The 14,892-nt window shown below is 43.2% G+C and overlaps 1 long non-coding RNA gene and 1 other non-coding gene across 2 annotated transcripts in view; both read left to right on the top strand.

Moving 5' to 3' along the window:
* The window catches only part of LOC141067733 (uncharacterized), a 71,880-nt gene extending 63,981 nt beyond the window's left edge, over window positions 1-7,899 (top strand). Inside the window, exons 2-6 of the long non-coding RNA XR_012226467.1 lie at window positions 4,860-4,973; window positions 6,575-6,614; window positions 6,729-6,747; window positions 7,463-7,493; window positions 7,642-7,899. This is a non-coding gene — a long non-coding RNA (uncharacterized lncRNA). The remainder of the gene's footprint in view (window positions 1-4,859; window positions 4,974-6,574; window positions 6,615-6,728; window positions 6,748-7,462; window positions 7,494-7,641) is intronic.
* A 4,745-nt stretch (window positions 7,900-12,644) lies between these two features.
* Window positions 12,645-12,834, top strand: LOC141067791 (U2 spliceosomal RNA). The gene has a single exon (XR_012226486.1). It is a non-coding gene; the product is annotated as a U2 spliceosomal RNA (small nuclear RNA).
* The last annotated feature ends 2,058 nt before the right edge of the window (window positions 12,835-14,892 follow it).

Below are 14,892 nucleotides of genomic sequence, written 5' to 3'. Positions count from 1 at the left end.
TCTGTTTAGCAAATTGACAGACACCCATCTATAGGTATTTTGTCCATCTGGTGTGATAAATGATGGGCCGTGTATACATTTGAAGGATACTGGGTTGGTTCTCTGAAACTTCCACCCATTTGCAATATCAGTCTTGTATAGTGCTGCTTTCTTTAGCGCATACTTATATTGATAAGCAGATATAGATCCAGAAGCGTAGCTAGGGTTTCAGCTTGGGGGTGAAACATCCGAGTGGGCCCCTAACAGGAGGACATATCATTGGTGCAACCTGTGCGGCCGCACATGGGCACAAGAGGTAAGGGGGCTCATATCTACCTCCAAAAAAGGTGCAATTTTGCATTTTTAGGAGCTCTTGGGCTTCAAAGGAATCATATATTGTTCTTGCACAGGGGCCCTTCCTGTCTGTGTCCGGCTGTGACCCCTAACCATGTAATCATAATTAGAACTATGGTGGTATAGGGGAACCTCAGGAGATGACCGCCATGTTATTGAAAATAAGTCTATACAAAGACCAGCACTGATATTACCACTGTTAGGCGTCAGGTTTCTGCCACTGCACAGCAGGAATCCAGAGCCTTGCACTCGGCGGTCTCCCATTCTCCTTCAGCCGCAGAGGAGCCTGCTCAGCAGACTCGTTGTTCCCAGCGCTCTGCTCAGACCAGCACTGTGGGCTTGCTTGCTGCTGCCACCTCTGGTCCACCTTTAGCAATGCAGGCTGGCCAGCAGCGAGTCTCTCCAGGGACTAAGTCCTCCTTGCGGTCCACTGGGCATGCCCGTGGTGTGATCTCCCATTTGAGAACTAAGGTCACGTGCTCAGGTCCTTCAGCTAGGATTGGTCCATCCGAAAGGCCAGGAAGGTCCTGGAAGCACGCGGCTATAAAAGGTTCACATAGCCGCTCGGCCATGCGCTAGTATAGACTGCATTAGCTGACTATCAAGAGTGTGTGTCGTATGCATGTATGAATGTCTCTGGTGAATGACTCATTAAGAACCCCTACCCTTGGTATGCATGTGTTGTGCAGCCTAGCCTGTTAAGCGCCCAGGCTTAGGTGTAGGTAGGTCAGAGTCAGTGACAGGCATTGGTCTCCACCAGTAGCTCGGCACGCCACAGTGCACGTGCTCTACACACTGAAGTCAGCATCTATACCGGCGTCTGCAGTTGCGACGCCGCGCACTCAGAAGTTCTAGAGGGACACTGACCCCGTGTCCTTGGGGCAGGGTTCTGTGACCGCTTTCTGTGCGCTCCTTGGCCGGGCTCTGTGAGTTAAACAGGCTCCGATGTTTATGTTCAGCGGTAGTGCGGCTCTGTGAGTTAACAGAGTCGCTGCTGTTCACACTGGGTGACGTTAACCCACGTGTGACCTTCCCACGCCGCTTTATACTTCCGTCATTACTTAGCAGCAGTGTACCACCTCTGCACGGTGGACCCCGGGCTGCGAACGCACCTACTATTATTTTATAGAATCATAGAATCATAGAATCGTAGAGTTGGAAGGGACCTCCTGGGCCATCTGGTCCAACCCCCTGCTCAAAGCAGGATTCGCTAAATCATCCCAGTCAGATGTCTGTCCAGCCTCTGTTTGAAGACTTCCATTGAAGGAGAACTCACCACTTCTCGTGGCAGCCTGTTCCACTCATTGATCACTCTGTCAAAAAGTTTTTTCTAATATCTAATCTGTGTCTCCTCCCATTCAGTTTCATCCCATTGCTTCTAGTCTTTCCTTGTGAAAATGAGAATAAAGTTGATCCTTCTACAATGTGACAGCCCTTTAGATATTTGTAGACAGCAATTAAGTCTCCTCTCAGTCTTCTCTTTTGCAAACTAAACATTCCCAAATCCTGCAACCTTTCCTCATAAGACAGGGTTTGCAGACCGGTCACCATTCTGGTCGCTCTTTTCTGAACTTGCTCCAGTTTGTTGATGTCTTTTTTAAAATGTGGTGCCCAAAACTGGACACAATATTCCAGATGAGGTCTGACCAAAGAGGAGTAGAGGGAAATAATGACTTCACGTGATCTAGACTGTATGCTTCTGTTAATACATCCTAGAACTGCATTTGCCTTTTTTGCTGCTGCATCACACTGTTGACTCATATTCAGTCTGTGATCTATTAGTATACCCAAGTCTTTTTCACATGTGCTGTCACTTAGCCCTATTCCTCCCATTCTATATATGCTTTTTTCATTTTTATTGCCCAGATGTAGTACTTTGCATTTCTCCCTGTTAAAAACCATTCTGTTAGTTACTGCCCACTTCTCCAGTTTATTTAAATCTTTTTGAATCCTCTCTCTCTCTTCTCTAGTATAATTTGTTGCGTTCCGCCAGCCCTAACAATCACCTTATGGTGACATATAGTGGTAGATAACAGTCCTGCAGCACTTCTAGAGATTACTGCACAGTTATAGATGGTGACTTACAGATTACGTTCTTTCTGGTGGAGTCATTCACTTTTCCCGTCTTTTCCATCTGGCCCAGACCGACATATTGACTCCTCCAGCCAGGACTCATCTGCAGAGATTACAACAAAGACACATCTGTCTTCTCACAGTTCTAGCACCGTTCACGCGTATAATCATGAAATCCTAGAATGTTCGAGTTGGAAGGGACCTCCAGGGTTATCGTGTCCAACCTCCTACTCAATGCAGCAATGCAGAATTCACTAAACCACCTCAGACAGATGTCTGTCCAGCCTCTATGTGAACAATTCCATTGAAGGAGAACTCATCACCTCTCGTGGCAGCCTGTTCCACTCATTGCTCACCCTCACTGTCAAAAAGTATTTTCTAATATCTAATGTGTACCTTCTCCCTTTCAGTTTCATCCCATTGCTTCTCGTGTTTCCATGTGCAAATGTATTCCCAACCTGCAAAAACAACTCATCCTGCCGATACCCCAATACTGAGCCACTGCTGCCATATGCAGGGCCGCCATCAGGGCATTACTGCCCTGACTGGCGTACGGAGCCTGATCAGCAGAGGGGGCACGCATCGGGCCCCATTGCCCCAGCGGCAGGATTCTGCGGATCAAGTAACTGAACCTGAGTCTGAGCCACAGGTTCAGTTACTCCATTGCTGTGCGGAGGCTGGCAGCTGGAACATCGCTTGCCGCAGGAGCGCAGCAAGGTAAGGAGAAAGTTTTTTTATTTATTTTTATTGAAAGCAGCATGCCGGCAGGATGGAGACAGGGGCAGGATTGGAGACAGGGGACCGGATGGCAGAGACGGAGGCTGGACTGGAGATACAGGGGCAGGATTGAAGACACGGGGCAGGATGAAAGACATGAGGGCAGGATTGGAGACACGGGGCAGGATGAAAGATATGAGAGCAGGATGAAAGACACGGGGGCAGGATTGGAGACACGGGGCCAGGATTGGAGACACGAGGGCAGGATTGGAGTCACGGGGCAGGATTGGAGTCACGGGGCAGGATTGGAGACACGGGGGCAGGATTGGAGACACGGGGCAGGATGGAGACAGATGGGGCAGGATGGAGACAGATGGGGCAGGATCATGGGGCAAAATGGAGACAGATGGAGCAGGATCATGGGGCAGGATGGAGACAGATGGGGCAGCATCATGGGGCAGGATGGAGCCAGATGGGGCGGGATCATGGAGCAGGATGGAGATAGATCATGCAGGATCATGGGGCAAGATGGATACAATGGAGACAGATGGGGCAGGATGGGGAGATCATATGGGGCAGAATGGATACTCATGAGGGCAGGATTGGAGAACATATGGCTGGAGCCAGGAATGAAACACATGGGGGCCAGGATGGGTGATATTGTTACCATAGGGGCTAATTAAGAGATATTATTACTGCAGTGATGTATTTATTTTATTTTTTTAGAATACTGTTTTAAATGGGGGCGATCCTGTTACTGTGCACAGTAACACTTTAGCCTTTTTTTCTTCATGTTGTGTAGTGTAGAAGTTGGGAAAAAATAAGTAATGTGTTCTGCAAGCTGTACTCTAGATAACTTGTGTTATTTCCTGCAGAGACGAGCCCTGGCTGGAAGACGTAACGACGGTCTGTGCTAGATGAAGATGAAAGACTTCACCTAGAGATGTCACTGGTGAGTCAGTGTGTTACCTATACACTGACACTATACACTGTATACTATATACAGCGGACCTGTGTACAATGTCACCAGTGATCACTGTATTACCTGTACACAGACACTGCATACTAAGTACAGATCTCCTGTGTATAATAGGACTTATGGTGATATTATTGTTGTGTTTTTTTTATTACTGATCAGTATTGTTGTATTGTCACTATGTGGTGGTAATATGTGGTCTGGTCATGGTGTGGTGGTATTTGTTCCTTGTATGGGGTATTATTGGTCACCATGTGATGGTAAAATGTGGTCTGGACATGGTGCGGTGGTATTTGTCCCTTGTATGTATTATTTTCACTAAAGGGTTGAAACAAAAGCGCAATAGGGTCTTATCCGGGTAAAAATGTACAAATACTGAAAGTATTAAACTCACCTTCTCAAAGAGAAAATAAAGCCTGTATAGTAAGTCAGCCTGCTGCACGTCCAACGGTCCACAACGGAACCGTACCACAGTTCAATAAGGAATAAATTCTTGGACTTTGAGTGCGCTGCCAGACAGATTCAATAACCACACAAGGTTAAAAAAGTTAACCCTTTAATCCCTACGCGTTTCGAAGCATAACGCTTCTTCTTCAGGGGTTGATACATGACTACAGAGAGCTGTCATCACATTTATACATACAAGATTCAAATTTGGCGCCCTCAGAGACACGAGGAGCGCCGCAAAGGTCAAAGATCAAAGTGATCATAAAGGTTAAACATTCCCTAATTAAAAATCAATCTTTATTATATTTTACAGATAAAAGAAGAAGAGAAAAAAAGAGAAAAAGGAAAAGGATGATAAAAAATGAAGGAAAACGAGAAAAAATATATAAAAATGAACCCACGACGTGATGGCAAAAAAAGGATCATGGTGCGGTGGTATTTGTCCCTTGTATGTATAGTATAGAAGGGGGAAAAAGACAACCAAGCCTTCAGGAAAGTCAATCAATAATATAGTAAGACCTGAGGCTAAAAGTTCTTAACTGCTTGAATGCCCCCCTAAGTACTCATTATTATCACCGTTATCTAACATACTTGAGAAGATCCTTTCTCCTCTTTTACACTTGATCCCCTCATGGCTTAGGGATACATCACATTTTCTATCTTGTATAAGAGATTTGAATTTGACTTCGGTTAATTGTTACCTTGTGACCTTAGATGTTTCAAGTTTGTATACAAGTATTAGCCATACCAGGGGCATTCAAACAGTTAAGATTTTTTTGGATAATAATACAGATTTCTCTAATGATATTAAATCTTTTGTATCTCCATGCTGACTCTCGTCTTGACAAAGAATTTTTTTCTATTTCAAGATCAATTTTTCATTCAATTAGCTGGTACTGCTATGGGTTCAAATGTGGCACCCCCATACGCCAATATTTTTATGGCAGAATTTGAATTAGAATTTGTTTATTCACATGCTCTCTTCCAACATTACTCGATACTGTGGAAGAGATATATTGATGACATTTTTCTCATTTGGACAGGTGACTTGGTTTCTCTTGATAGCTTCTTTCAGGATATTAAGTTGGAGGGTTTATCTTTTACGATGCAATATAATTCGGTCAAAAATCGTTTACTGCACTTTACGAGTTGCCACCCTAAACATATAAAAAAGTCTCTACCCAGGTCACAATTTTATCGGATAGACCGTATAGTATCTGATAGTCTCAATCGCGATAACCGTTTTAGGGAAATGAAATCTGAATTTGAATCTCAAGGGTATCCCGACTCCTTGTTGTCTTTTTCTCCTTTACCTAAATATGGTTCAGTAACTCAAGCAAATAGGGTGGCATTTGTCAATACATATCACCCATTCATGTATCTTATTCACAAAGTGATTTGCCGACATTGGCCTCTTCTCTCCAACTCTTACCCTAAGATACCAGAGTTTCAAATTCCACCTTTGATTTGACATAAACAAAACCCCAACTTACGCAATCTTTTGGTAAGAGCGGATATTGGGAGTGCCCGTGATTCAAGGAAACAAGTTTTATTTAGGTCATTACGTAAAGGGACATTTCCATGTTTGCATTGCTTACAATGCTCAAACATCACTAAAGGTGATACTTTTACTCATCCAAGATCGGGTAAGAGTTTTCCAATCAAGGAACACTAAAACTGTGACTCATCATATGTAATCTATTTGATTAAATGTCCTTGCGGTCTCGGATATGTTGGAGAAACTACCCAACATATCCGAGATCGCATTTCTCAACATAAATCTACTATTCGATGCAAGAGAACCTTGTTACCTATTCCAGCTCATTTCATTTCACATAACCATCAAATCTCTCAGCTTCGTTACCAAATAATTGATAGTGTACCTGTGGCTAGACAAGGAGGCAACAGGATACAAACATTAAAAGAGAGAGGCGTATTGAATCTTTGTTCTCCAAACATTGGAACCGTATGGCCTTAATAGGGAGTATGAGTTTTTTTATTGAACTTCTACTGATTTTTCTTTATTAGGATGCCATGGAGTTTGTATGCCCCTATCTTTCTGTATCAGGTAATATTATACTTACCCTATGTATTTGTATATATATGTGTGTAAATATGTATTTTTATTGTGTATGTATACTGTAGGTGCTTAATCACCCTCTTTCTTTGTTTCCTTTCACAGACCTGATTGCGGAAATAAGGTACCCACGTTCGGTTCTTTCATTCTGTTACTTGGTGGTTTTTTTCCCTCTTTTCTTTCTTTTTCTTTCTCTTTTTCTTATATTCTTTTTAGTAAAATTTTTTTCCCTTATAAGATTGTTTTCAAGCAGTTTTTGCGCTTATATGCACATACATATATCATCATTATATACATTAATATAGAATCTCACTATTCTCTTTTTCATTAGGGGCTATTTTAGGTGTATTTTGAGGTCCCTACCTTTTTACATCACTACTAGAGATTGCGCCTCATTGATTAGGTTATACCTTTATGCATAACGATATCTCTTTTCTCTATTTCCGGTTTATAGCGTGCATTATGCCCCACTTCCGTCCTAACTTATTTTCTCATATGCCCCACTTCCTATAACGCCTGCGCTCTAGCGACTTTTGCCACACTTCCTGTTCTTTACATTTATCGTGCCCCACTTCCGTCCTGGTTTATAGTCTGCGCATGCGCGGGTACACCTTAGGGCGCTCACACCCCTTTCTCACAGCTGAGTCGCATTAATGAGCTATATAACATATAAAAAGACATTAGCCTGGCGTTTTGACACACACATACCTTACAGACGGCGGCGCAGGTCCACAATATATTGTTATCTCTTTATTCAGTTAGGTTTGTTGACATTATGCATATAGCGTTTTCTCTTTACCATTTCTGATACTTACCCTGCCCCTCTTTCTTTCTCTTAGAACTTTGAGACTCCACCATAAGCTTACACAGGTATTTATATTCCCTCATTCTCTTGCTTTTTGCTTACTTTCTGCACAATTTTCCATGGTACCTCATGGCTGCGTTAGGCTGTTTTTCTATTTATGTGATATATATATTATATTTTATGTATTTTTTTCCCCCTTCCCCTTTTTTACAGTATGTTCAATGGCGTATTGGGAACTTTTTCTGATGGTGGATTCATGACCTCATTTTGTTTAATACATTATTCATTGGTGATAATATGTCTTTTGAACTTTTTTGGATATGGTTTGTTCTCAGAAAAGTTTCTAATTTTATGTATTGTTATGTTTTATTTAGATAATACCCCTGATAAAGGCCGATTAGGCCGAAATGTTGGGTTCTGTGTGACTGACATTCAATTATCATAATAAAATTGCATATTTTGAAACATCAATTTTTAGCCTCAGGTCTTACTATATTATTGTCCCTTGTATGTGATATTATTTGGTCACTGTGGTGGTAATATGTGATCTGGACATGGTTTGGCGGCATTTGTTCCTTGTATGTGGTATTATAGGCCACTATGTGGTGGTAATATGGTGTCTGCAGGGCCAGCGTTAGGGGCAGGCAGATCAGGCAGCTGCCTGGGGCCCCCGCTCCCCCAGGGGCCCCCTGCTAGCCGCACATCACGCAGCTGCTATGGGGCCCCTGTTAGGCAGGGGGGCCCACCTGCCCCCAGCACCGACTCCCCCGCCGCATTGAACTATATCGGCGTCTGCCGGTACAGTTCAAAGTAATGATGGAGGAGAGAGCGTCAGCTGACGCTCCCTTTCCCATCATTCCCCGCTCTGCCTCTGACATGGTGGGTGCGCGTTGACGTCATCGCGCACTCACTGTATGCCAGGTAGAGCAGCCACTGAGACAGGAGCCGGGAGCAGAGCAGGCATGAGGAAAAGTGAGTATTTTTTTTTTAATATAACAGGGTACTGGACTGTGAGGCCATTCTGAAGAGGGCGGAGGGATGTGGGCTGTGCTATATACTATGAGGGCTGTGCTATATACTATATGTGGGCTGTGCTATATACTATATGTGGGCTGTGCTATATACACTATATGTGGGCTGTGCTATATACTACGTGGGCTGTGTCATATACTATGTGGGCTGTGCTATGTACTATATGTGGGCTGTATTAAGTACTATGTGGGCTGTGTTATATACTATGTGGCTGTGTTATACTATGAGACTGTTATATACTACATGTCTGTGTTATATACCATGTGGGCTGTGTTATATACTATGTGGCTGTGCTATATACTATGTAGGCTGTGCTATATACTACTTGGCTGTGCTATATACTACGTGGGCTGTGTTATATACTATATGGGCTGTGTTATATACTATGTGGGCTGTGTTATATACTATGAGGCTGTATTATATACTATTGGGGGTGCATTATATTCTATGGGGGGAGGCTGTGTTATGTACTATGGGGGTATAATTATATTCTATGGGGGAGGCTGTGTTATATACTATGGAGGGCTACTTTATATTCTATGAGGGGCTACACTATATTCTATGGGGGGCTATGTGAAGATCTAGAGTTGAGGGTGTTAGTAATCACCTAGGCAGGTTAACAATGCAACAAGTTTTATTTGTATCCATACAAGCATTTCAGTAAGTCCAGGTAGATGACCCCAATGTAATGCCCTAGTCCACGAGATCAGCAACAAGTCAGTAAAAATAGTCCATGGGATAATTCCTTGGAGAATGTAGATCTCACGACCGAAGCCCGAGAAAACTTAGTTCCAAGTTCTATAGTCCGTCCATGGGTTCCAAGAGCGGCCTTAGCTCTGCTCCTTTCGCTTCAGATCGCCGGACCCAACTACCCTCTCCCATCATGTCTCTCAACTCTCCTCCCAACCCCCTAATCAAATCCAACATTCCAACCCCCTTCACCAATGTACATTGAATTCACAGCCAGTGAAGTCTCCGGCCAGTCTGGAGTGGTGTGAACCCAAGTGGCCCCCCCTGCCGAAAGAAAGAAAGGCACATATTCCCCCACCAGATAAGGTCATTGCATGTAAATACAACATAAATTGAGGCAACTAGTCATCTGTGCTGGGAAAGTATATTAGATCCTCACAGGCTGTATTAGATTTTATGAGGGAGGACTGCATCATACTCTTTGATGGGACTACATTATATTCTATGGGGAGGTGGGCTGTATTCTATTCTATTCGGGGCTACATTATACTTTATAGGGGCTGTATTATATTTTTTATATTCTATGATGGGTGATTGCATCATACTCTATAAGGGGGCTACATTATACTATATGAGGGGGGCTGCATTATGTTCTATGGGGGTTACATTATACTCTGTGGGGTGGCTGCATTATACTGTATGTGGGCTGCATAAATCTGTATTGAGGACTATGGGGAATACATTATACTATATGAAGAACTATGGGGTGCATTATACTATGGGAAGTGAATTGTACTACATGGATGACTATGGCGGTGCATTATACTATATCCAGCACTATGAGGAGTGTATTATAGTATATTGAGGACTGAGGAGTGTATTTTAATATATAGTGGACTATAGGGAGTGTATTATGACTATATGAAGGACTGTGGTGCACATTATAATATACTAGCTGCCCGGGCATAGTAACTAACTGTGGTTAGTTATAGCAAATTATAATTATCCTCCATCCCATAGTCCCGTGCCCATATACCCATCATACATATCCACGATCCCATAGGCCCGTGCCCATATACCCATCATACATATCCTCAATCCCATAGTCGAGTGCCCATATACCCATCATACATCCTTCATCTCATAGTCCCATGCCCATATTCCCATCATACATATCCTCCATCCCATAGTCCCGTGCCTATATACCCATCATACATATCCTCCATCCGATAGTCCCGTGCCCATATACCCATCATACATATCCGCCATCCCATAGTCCCATGCCCATATACCCGTCATGCATATCCTCCATCCCATAGTAGAGTGTCCATATACCCATCACACATCCTTCATCTCATAGTCCCATGCCCATATACCCATCATACATATCCTCCATCCCATAGTCCCGTGCCCATATACCCATCATACATATCCGCCATCCCATAGTCCCGTGCCCATATACCCGTCATACATATCCTCCATCCCATAGTCCCGTGCCCATATACCCATCATACATATCGCCATCCCATAGTCCCGTGCCCATATACCAGTCATACATATCCTCCATCCCATAGTCCAGTGCCCATATACCCATCACACATCCTCCATCCCATAGTCCCGTGCTCATATACCCGTCATACATATCCTCCATCCCATAGTCCAGTGCCCATATACCCATCACACATCCTCCATCCCATATTCAACCATTATGACATCATAATGAGCGGCGGCAGAGCTTGCAACCTATGATGACATCAGCGTCGCCATGGCAACCATTGTGACATCATAATGAGGGGCGGGGCTTGATACGCACACACTGTTTCCCCAGTATGCAAATAAGGGCATTATGACATCATAATGAGGGGCGGGGCTTGACGAGCACACACTTTTTCCCCAGTATGTAGATAGGGGCAAAATTGTTTGGTGAATTGGAACGCGCGGGGTTAAAATTTCACCTGACAACATAGCTTAGGACGCTCTCGGGGTCCAGATGTGTGACTGTGCCAAATTTTGCGGCTGTAGCTGTGACGGTGCGGATGCCTATCCCGGACAAACACACACACATACATACACACATACTGTACATACACACTTTGAGCTTAATATATTAGATGGAGGACTATGGGGTGTATTATACTAAACAGGCAAAATGCTGCCTATTCAGCAAGTGATTTCATTGTTTTTGCCGAAACAAAAATCATTGTTCTCAGCAGCACATCGCTGGTGTAAGCTGTAGATGTGCTGCTGATAACATGATTTTGTATGGGGACAGATTGATCTAATAGTGATTGTTCTGTCCCCATCATTCTTTCTCAGACGGTGTAAAGAGGCCGGGAAACAAGTGTTGAACAATTTCAATATTGTCGATCACACTCGTTTAGCGGCCTGAACTCAGCGCAAGTAACTACAACCGAAATGCTTCTGAGACACAACAAGAAAACAGATTTGCAAAAATACTCTGCAGTAAAATATATGACAGTAATCAGCAAGTGCTGGATAACAAATACAGGGTAAGGGAAGACAGCTGCTGGTTTTTTGTTTTTTTTTTTGCTGTTGAATACTCCTCTCCCCCCTCCTCCTGGCACTGAGGCGCCTGCTTTGGAACAACAGGGCCAGTGAGGGTGTGTTAAAATAGGTGGAGTTTTGCAGATTCAAAACGCTAAGGCCATGTGCACACGATGCAGATTTCCAGCGGATCCGCAGCGGATTTTACCGCGCAGAAACGCTGCATATCTGCATTGTGATGTACAGTAGCATGTTAATCAATAGAAAAAAAAAACGCTGTGCAGACGCTGCGGATTTTTCCGTGCGGTTTTCTTGTGGTTCAAAATATGCAGCATGTCACTTCTTTTGTGCGGTTTTCCACCTGCTTCATTCTCCAAATCCGCAGGGGGAAATCCGCAGGGGAAAACCGCACAAAAACCGCAAAAAAACAGGAAGAAATCCGCAGGAAAAATGCGGGTCATTTGACCTGCGGATTTCTTCAATTCTGCGCGGAAAAATCCACAGGGCAAAAAAGTACGTGTGTGCTTAGCCTAAAACAAGCTGCAGAGCTGTTGTTTTTAATGCGTCCACAGTTTGTTAGAAGGTCTTCCTCACGTTTTTCTTTGGATCATTCTTCACAACGGGTAACTGTCTTAGGAAATGAGGCGCCACAAGTGCCAAACCAATTCTGGTTATCGCTTCTTGGCCTTTTGGCTAAGATCAAGTGTAGTGTTCTAGCGGTTGCAGCCTTGGTCTTGGCCTAAGGTGCTCAGGGTACTTAGCTCCTTGGCCTGAGGGGATCACCTCACCTACAAGTGGGGCTTCACCCTCCTGCTGCTATTCGGGAGTCAGATTAGTCTTTAGGCCATGAGGGGCGATCACTCTTGCCACCACATTTGCTTGTGAGGGGCATCTGTCGCCACACATAGCTATGGGGACAACAGGACATTGTGTGGACAGAAGCGTCTTTGGAGAAAATGGAATTCTGGAAGAAAAGAAATTGTTTGAGAATATTCCCGGAGGGGATTGCCAGAAGGAAAAAAAAAATCGGTTCTTATCAGTTTAATATCTGATACGCCCCCTATCTGGGGACCATATATTAAATGGATTTTTAGAACAGGGAGATAGAAAAAGAGCTTGCTCTGTCCACATTACGCATTGACCTGGTATTGCAGTATCTCCAGAGTTGGTGCAGCGCCCCCTTCCCTGAACTCGTTTCCAAAGATAGATTGAATTGAAATCAATGCAAGTTGTGTTGTGTTTTATCTAAATGCTTTTTTCATCTTTTTCAAATTGCGCAGACACATTGTGCCGGATCTGCAGCTCCGAGCAAGCAAAATATCCGGAATCTCATATATCAAAGTACATTCAAGTCCTACATTTGCCTAATTTGTACTCTCTAAAGTAGTTATTGCAAACATGACATAAGACAATTAAATGTTCTTACTATTGTATGCACACTGTAAGCACTATTGAATTGATCACAAATGGGAGTCCTCAGTATGAAACGCCCTAATATTTTGAGGCATATCCCCTCCAAAAGACAATATAAATCACAGAAATGACCCCAATAGGAGACAACAACAAAGGGATATTGCAAAGATAGTGCTTTATTGAAAAATTCATAAAGAATTGGTAATAAAAGAGAATGACTCGAAATATACAAAAATCAGGGACATATCACCATAGAATACCAAAAAATGCGCCCTGTGATTACATGACACATTGAATCTGCTTCTGTGTATTCCATCTATTTGGTTGCATCATAATATTGTACATATACTGAAATAGTTTGTTGCGTTATATCGGATTATTTATATCATATCGGACTATTTATGTCATGTTTTGATTGGATAATGTTAATGCCGATTAGCTAATTGAACGAGCACTGTATGCCATATCTGGTCGCAGGACACCACAGTATGTCATGGCCACTGCATTCTATGTCACATCCGGCCGGCCCCGCTATGCAGGAAGCCTGGTATTGATATATTCCAAGCGAGATAGCGTTTTATGTCACATCCGCTGTAGTACCATAGGTCCCTTCCGGTCGCGACGGTAGTTTTAGTTTCACGTGGCCATGTACTCTCATTGGCTGACGTGATGTGTCCATCAGAATGCGGTGTCCAATTAGAACGTGCCTATGATGTATTTAAACCTGACGTGCCCCCTGCTCTGACACGCCTCCCGAAGAAGGATTGCGAAACGCGCGTCGGGGCAGCAGGGACGCCAGGACTCCATTGTGCAATTGCAGGTACATGCCGTTTGTTGTTTCTATATGCATGCCACATGTGTTCATTAGCTATACCATCCCATTTTTGTTTAGAGACTGCACTAGTGCAGTTTACACCTTAATTCAAGGAATGGTATTTTTTGCTCTCAGTAACTTGGTTGTTATTTGGGTCCTATTGTAGCTTGAGCACTATGTCTCCATAACAGGTTTATTAGCGTTAGGCTTAGGTCTTGCCACGATTTATATTATAAGCACTTGTGCACTTTATATGGTGTGCATATTGGTTGTTACATAACCCAAACTTTTAGTGCTGATTTTACATCTTACATGTGTGGTGTACTAATTTCAAAGACATACAATTACATTCATTGATTGGCATGTGTATACATTTATAGCGGTTTTGCATTTTTTGGTATTCTATGGTGATATGTCCCTGATTTTTGTATATTTCGAGTCATTCTCTTTTATTACCAATTTTTTATGAATTTTTCAATAAAACGCTATCTTTGCAATATCCCTTTGTTGTTGTCTCCTATTGGGGTCATTTCTGTGATTTATAAGCACTACTGAATGCAGTATTGTCAATTTATATGCACCATGTATTACCACAATCAATTGAATATCATATATGCTTTATAAAATGTTCCTTAGTTGTCTTATAACTCATATCAAATATGTAAATGTTTACACCTATAAAAGTTGAACATTGCCACTTGTTTGTTGCTTGAGAAAGACTCTCAACTGCCATTTTGGGCAAATAAATAGCTTTTTTTTTACCCTGAACTAACTGGTGTGCTGCTGTCACGGGGCAGTAGTGGGAACCAGGGACCCTGAACTGCCCCTCAGGCTAAGGGGGTGCCCTGACTTTCCTTAACATGGGGGTGCACTTAATCGTAGTGAGGCCCAAGTCTCCAACCTGTCCCTATCTCCTGTTTAGCCCTGAGCTAAACCCCCAACCCCCTCCCCAGAAGGTGAGACAGGGAAAAAGTGTACTGCACCAATAACACACAAGGAAATATACGACT

Source organism: Dendrobates tinctorius, unplaced genomic scaffold, assembly GCF_039654945.1.
Source record: "Dendrobates tinctorius isolate UK_male_01 unplaced genomic scaffold, ASM3965494v1 ptg000254l, whole genome shotgun sequence".
Lineage (NCBI taxonomy): Eukaryota > Metazoa > Chordata > Amphibia > Anura > Dendrobatidae > Dendrobates > Dendrobates tinctorius.
The sequence above is the reverse complement of the archived record's forward strand: the minus strand, read 5'-3'. Positions and strand labels throughout refer to the sequence as shown.